This window comes from Nelumbo lutea, chromosome 2 (assembly GCF_056320005.1).
Source record: "Nelumbo lutea isolate HS-2025 chromosome 2, American lotus-T2T, whole genome shotgun sequence".
In the NCBI taxonomy this organism is placed as follows: domain Eukaryota; kingdom Viridiplantae; phylum Streptophyta; class Magnoliopsida; order Proteales; family Nelumbonaceae; genus Nelumbo; species Nelumbo lutea.
Window position 1 is genome coordinate 38,980,001 of NC_142685.1, and position 7,526 is coordinate 38,987,526.

A 7,526-nucleotide genomic window follows, 5' to 3' on the forward strand; every position below is an offset into this window, starting at 1 on the left:
TAAGACTCTATGAAGCAAGGGAGCCCTCTATGGCTAAATATCAAGCCAGGGTACAAGGGTTACTTCGTCATCTTGAGAAATTCCGCATCCATCAGATTCCCAAGTTGTAGAACGCCCCGAAAGATGCTCTATTAAGACTAGCTGGGTCAGTAGATGTCAATACTAAGAGAATAGTGCACATGGAAGATTTGTAGCGGCCAAGTATTTTGGATATATCTACTATCGAGGTTGTTCTAGTGTTGGCACTTGAACCGAGCTGGATGAACTCGATTTTGAGCTATCTATAGATAGGAGCATTGCGCTCAGATCAGCTACAAGCGAGAACGATACCAAGGAGGTCAGCTCAGTACACGATCATCAAGGACTAGTTATACATGAAGTCATTTACTTGGCCCTAACTCAGATGTCTTAGACCTTGTGAGGTCGAACGCGTGCTCCAAGATATTCATGGAGGAATGTTTGGGGCTCACACAGGAGGCAAGTCGCTAGAACAAAAAGCTCTATAGCAAGGGTACTACTGGCCTACTATGAAGGTAGGCACGCCTTGCCTTGTGATGAAATGTGATCGTTGCCAGTGCCATGCTAACGTACCTTACTAGCCCGTTGTTGACCTCTAGTATCTTGTCAATCCTTGGCCCTTTGCTCAGTAGGGAGTTGACTTACTAGGACCCTTTCCAACAACATTGGGGAAATGAAAGCAGGTCGTAGTTTCCATAGGTTATTTCACCAAGTGGATAGAAGTCGATCCATTGGCAATAATTACATTACAGAACATACAGAACTTCGTTTGGATGAACATTATTTGTAGGCTCAGCTTACCACAAGTGCTCATCTTGGATAATGGCAAATAATTCGATGAGATTGTATTTCTGGGGTGGTGCAGAGAAATGGGTATCCACCATCAATTCACCTTGGTCAACCACCCACAAACTAATGGGTTAGCTCAGGTGACAATCCCACATTAATATAGGGATTGAAGAATCGAGCGGATCGAGCTAAAGGTTGGTGGGTTGAAGAACTACCATGTGTGTTGTGGGTGTATAGAACAACAAGTCGAACAACCACTAGAGAGACACCCTTCAACCTAGCGTGTAGGACAAAAGTTGTAATACCAGGCGAGCTAAGAGTGCCAATAGTACAAACCGAGACTTATGAGGAAGACCTCAACAATGATGAACTTAGGAACAACTTGGACTTAATTGGAGAGACAAGGGACCGGGCTCACATAAGGACAATAGCATATCAACTGCAGTTAGCTTGGTATTACAATGCCCAAATACGTAAGTGGAGATTCAGAGTGAGACCTCTTCCTCAAGAAGGTAATTGTACTTGAATCGGGAGTAGGAAGATAGAAACTGACAAAGTGAGAAGATAGAAGATGACACCACTGTTGGCCAGAGAGTGAGAGAGAAAGAGAGCTCACCGCTCGAGAGAGAGAGAGAGAGAGAGACGGAGAGAGAAATATGATCTACCGGTGCCTGAGTTCGTAGAATGAAAACGGTGCGCCTGGGTTCTAGTGGTGCCGGATGGAGAGAGAACTAAGAAGATAGAAGACCTAATTCTAAGAAGAGAGAGAATTGAGAATGAGAAGAAAGAAGATGAAAATGGTGCTGGCTAGGGAGAGAGAGAGAGAGAGAGATGATTAGGCCGCCGATGCCTGGGTTCACCGGTTCTGAGAATTTAGAGGGAGAAATGAGAGTCGCGAGTGAGAGTGAGAAAAGGAGAATGAAAAGAAAAATTTTAAGTATTTAGGGTTAGGTTAGGTAGTTTAGGAAAACTCGGCCCATGAATAGGTCTACTACCAACTACCATGCTAGAATTCGGTACTGACAAGTGATGTGAAATCTAAACATGCATGTTTTGTTTCTGTCCATGAGAGAATCTCCAAGATTGGCAACTGGAAAGGTTTCCAATGGCGGATGGTTGGGCAAGATAATTGGTTGTTGTCCACCCACCAAAAATTGTGAGCACAGTTGCCACGTATTACTTCGACTACCTTGGACCTAAAGCCAACCTACCACGTTAACATGTGGGATGCCTTACAATGACTCATGATTTCCTACCCCCCAAGATCCTGGGAGGCATGTCGCATACTTACCGGTAGCAGTCGGAGCCACCCCCTCTCTTAAGGAAACAATGAGTGCCTCATCTAGTGAATGCTCCTAAACATCCCTAAGATCCAGTCGTCGAGGTTCATTATTTCCAAGAATCTCGGAGGCACTGTGACCACTCTTCACCCTATAAAAAGGGAGGCATTCACCTTTGCAAGGTATGTTTTCACAAGATCAAAAACTGTTTACTATGATTAGGGTAAATCCGACCTCCGAACTATCAATCACACGACACACTTGGATGAACTAACAACCTTGCCTTGAGCTTAGAGAATGTTATCTTGATGTCGTCTAAAAGGATAAGAGTCACCTCGGCGACATATAAGACCACTTCGTACATATGGGCTTTACAGACCTCCGAGGAGGGCTCCCTACAAAGATGAGCACTAATCCAAGAGAGCTCCTTCTTAGCAAGACGAGCTCCCTTCTAGGCGAGCTCCACACTCTGACACTGATCCATCCAGTGACCACCTAGCAGCACATGCAACAAGATCACCAACATGTAAGGTAAACTTCCCAGGCAGCCAGTATCGGGCCCACTTCATTCCTTGAAGATATGGAGAATAGATCATCACAACATGTCATAGCTATGCACTAGGTGGCTAATGCATGCTACACGTGGCTAAACAGGTAGCCCTGATTAGGCTCTAGGAGCCCAAGCCAGATTAGAGGTGTCTAGACTGGATACCAATGAATTCGACATGAGATATGAACCCTGACCTATGATGAAAGCACAAGTTCTTGCTGACTTCATAGCTGAATGCACTTTCTCACCAGAACCTACCTCCGAGGAATCAACTACTAGGTTGGAACCAATCGCCGATCCAGACACTTTGACGACATGGGTTTTGCATGTAGATGGGTCATCAAACTGGAAGGGCAGCGGTGTTGGTCTCATTTTGATCGGACCAAGGGAGTAAGTTAAGTTAGAGTATGCATTGTGCTTCGAGTTCAAGGCCAATAGCAATGTGGTAGAATATAAGGCCTTGATTGTTGGGCTCAACTTGGCAAGAGAAGTCGAAGTGACAAAGTTAATGGTATATAGCAATTATCAGCTAATAGTTAACCAAGTAGCAGGACTCTATGAAGCAAGAGAGCCCTCTATGGCCAAACATCAAGCCAGGGTACAAGGGTTGCTTTGTCATTTTGAGAAATTCCGCATCCATCAGATTGCCAAGTTGTAGAACACCCTGGAAGATGCTCTATTAAGACTAGCTGGGTCAGTAGATGTCAACACTAAGAGAATAGTGCACACGAAAGATTTGTAGCGGCCAAGTATTTTCGATATATCTACTATCGAGGTTGTTCTAGTGTTGGCACCTGAACCGAGCTGGATGGAGTCAATTTTGAGCTATCTATAGATAGGAGCATTGCGCTCAGATCAGCTACAAGCGAGAAGGATACCAAGGAGGTCAGCTCAGTACATGATCATCAAGGACCAGTTATACATGAAGTCATTTACTTGGCCCTAACTCAGTTGTCTTAGACCTTGTGAGGTCAACGTGTGCTCCAAGATATTCATGGAGGAATGTTTGGGGCTCACACAGGAGGCAAGTCGCTAGCACAAAAAGCTCTATAGCAAGGGTACTACTGGCCTACTATGAAGGTAGGCGCGCCTTGCCTTGTGATGAAATGTGATCGTTGCCAGTGCCATGCTAACGTACCTTACTAGCCCATTGTTGACCTCTAGTATCTTGTCAATCCTTGGCCCTTTGCTCAGTAGGGAGTTGACTTACTAGGACCCTTTCCAACAACATTGGGGAAATGAAAGCAGGTCGTAGTTTCCATAGGTTATTTCACCAAGTGGATAGAAGTCGATCCATTGGCAATAATTACATTACAGAACATACAGAACTTCGTTTGGATGAACATTATTTGTAGGCTCAGCTTACCACAAGTGCTCATCTTGGATAATGGCAAATAATTCGATGAGATTGTATTTCTGGGGTGGTGCAGAGAAATGGGTATCCACCATCAATTCACCTTGGTCAACCACCCACAAACTAATGGGTTAGCTCAGGTGACAATCCCACATTAATATAGGGATTGAAGACTCGAGCGGATCGAGCTAAAGGTTGGTGGGTTGAAGAACTACCATGTGTGTTGTGGGTGTATAGAACAACAAGTCGAACAACCACTGGAGAGACACCCTTCAACCTAGTGTATAGGACAAAAGTTATAATACCAGGCGAGCTAAGAGTGCCAATAGTACAAACCGAGACTTATGAGGAAGACCTCAACAATGATGAACTTAGGAACAACTTGGACTTAATTAAAGAGACAAGGGACCGGGCTCACATAAGGACAATAGCATATCAACTGCAGTTAGCTTGGTATTACAATGCCCAAATACGTAAGTGGAGCTTTAGAATGAGACCTCTTCCTCAAGAAGGTGATTGTACTTGAGTCAAGAGTAGGAAAACGCAGTCCAAATTGGGAGGGCCCCTACAAAGTTATCAATGTATTAGGACCAACGACCTACAAGCTAAAAACTCTAGGTGGGCGAGCTGTACTTCAAATCTGGCATGCCATTAAGTTGAGAATGTACTATGTGTAAGAACTTGAAATTATAATAAATTTCTATGTTTTCAGTCATTAGATTTATAGCAACTCAGTTCAAAGTAGAATTGAGTTGGGAACTTCATTTTTGTAACTTAACATTGTGTTAAAATATTATTAAAACAAAAAAAGTGTTGAGGTATTAACTCGGCTCCCTACTGGGATGACTTGAGCAAAATCGAGAAAGTCAGCTCGGGAAAGGCGTAACAGTTAAAGATTAGTCACTCAACCGAGGTGGAAAACACATGGTGAATGGCTTAAGTTAAAAACTCAACTAAAACCATAGATATGGCCAAAAACATGCACTTTCATTACTATTTAGGAAAATTTTGTGCAATAATAAAAAAAAAAGAAGAAAGAACAAATCCTTAGGCATCAATAGCTCGGGGGTACACCAAGAAAGAAAAAAGATCATTGGGGGGCCTAATCACTAGATACCTCCTCGAGATCGCTCTCTACATCGGCTGCCAAGATCAAATCCTTAGGCACTTGTTCTACTTTCAACTCAGATATCAGGCTATCAGGTACAGTGGCTGAGAGGAGCTTGTGGAATCTTAAACCCTTTTGTGGTGTAGTCAAGCATCTCAACATCATATACTCCCTCGAGAGCTTGAAAGCAACAACTTCCTTTTCACCAGCCACCTCTAGCTTGGCCTTGAACTCCTCCTCACTCTCTACGAGCTTTGCCTTCAGGGATCTTCCCTCTCCATTGTGGTGCCCAAATCGGGCTCTAGGAAGCTTAGCCCTAGCTGGGAAGGCCGCCACAGTGTGGTCAAAGTGTTAACTTCGGGAACTTACGAGCTCAAAACCCTTGAAGAGAGGTTGGTCCCCTATATGTGGAACATTGACAACCTATGGAAGTAATACTACATCTAAGTTTCGAGTTGTGCACACCCTAAAGTCTGTAACTCTTGAGCGTGGAAAAATCATAAAAATTTCGTTGTTTAAGGCAATTGCTCATCTCAGCAATGCCGAGTTGCACCCTATGCGACCACATGCTCAAGCGATTAAGTCTAACCAACCCGCTTTAAGAATATTGGTTCATTAACAATGAATGCTGACCCACTTTAAGCTCCTCGACTTGTTAACTCAAAAGCCAACCTCTCATAGGCACGTTGGCATTAAAGCATCTCAGTAGACGTATTTTAAATTTAGCCTCTTTTCAAGAGTCTAAGGACTTGAAATGAAAAAGGTTGCAAATAGAAAGAACAAAAGGGAGTTTTCATTACTTATTCAAAAAAGAAATAAGTACATCGATGCTTCAAAATAAACATAACAAGTAGAAAACAGAGCTTGGAGGCATGGGGTACATCATATATACAAGTGTCTAAGAAAGGAGGCAATAGACAACCTTTATTTTAGGGTACATTTTCGCCCCGGCCTCCACTTCCTCAACGTCGATAGTTTTCTCGTCTTTGCATTCTCTCCTTCCTCCTCATAGTCAAGCTCTTGGTTGACCCATTCCATCATCTAAGCAGTGCATGCTGAAGTCATCAACTTCTCCGGGTCGAACTCTGGGCTCAAAGACACCACGAGCATACAATAGTGCTTGAAGCCTTAACGAAAGGCACCAACACCAAATTCCTCATTCTCTTTCTTGAACTCCCAAGAGGCTCAGTACTCAGTGATGCTCTTGGCCTTGGTGATACGAATATCTTCGGAGAATTTAGACTTCCACTTAGCGAGCTCGATCTCCTTTTGCACAAGCTTGGTGACCTAATCATCCACCTTTTCCTCCAGCTTAGCCCCCTTTTCCTTATCCTTCATCAAGTCATCCTTCAACTCTTGAACAAGCTTAGAGGCCTACTCAAAGTGCCCATAGGACTCCTCCAAATCCTTGGTTAGGGCCTCGCAATATTGGAAGACCATCTAGGCCTAACCCATTAATGCGTGCACAAGGGAGTTCACTTGGAAAAGGAAAAAAACATGAGGATTAGAAGGAAGGGAAAGGAGCAAATTAACATTAAGGGGTCTATGTAGACTTACCGCCACAAGGTGATGGAGTAGCTTGTTGCCGACATGAGCAGTCCTCCATGTAGCCTGCATCTCTAACTCCTTCGGGATGATGGCATCCTTACTCATCTCCAATGCCTTCATCGGGTCTAGGATCGAGTGCCTCACCCTAGTGTTGACCTCCAAAGTGCTAATTTTCTCGGCTCTTAGAGGCAGATGACTTTCCATAGGAGCCCGAACAACACTAGATCCTGTACCGGTGCCCTCCCGTTTCTCATCTTAAATGAAGTTGATGATCTCAGTGGTAGTTGGTGCCACCTTTGTCTGTAACTTAAGGATGCTCATTGGAAGTTATCTTCTTCTTCTTCTTTAACACATGGAAGAGCCCTAAAGTTGGTACTCCAGACTTGTCTCCTTTATAGGTAAGACAAAGCAAGCCGAGTTGCCAAAGTTAAAAATTAAAAGGAAATATACCTAAGTCTGGAATGACAACCTTCTTAGAGGGCTTAGTTGGACCTAGATCAGCTTCTCCTCGTTTAAGAAATCACTCACCTACAACCTCCTGTTAACCAAGACCTATACCCTCAATTGCAGATGCTCACTCTGGGTAACCTCACTGGCGTCCCAAATGCCCATCCTCCACTCCATGGTGAAGGCCCACCCACCATCGTGATCTAGGAAGAAGCATTTCCTCTTCCAATCCAACACCTTGGAAGGGAAACAACTCAACAACTTATTGCCAAAGTGATAGGACAAGTAGTAGCTATACTTCTTGGCAGGATTTCTCTTTAACTAATAGAGGCCAAAAAAGTTTTGGATGTGAAAGGAAAACTAGCATGGTGGCAAAAAGAGATGGTGCCGATTAGGGTTCTAATGGAGTTTGGATGAAGTTGACCTAGAGAG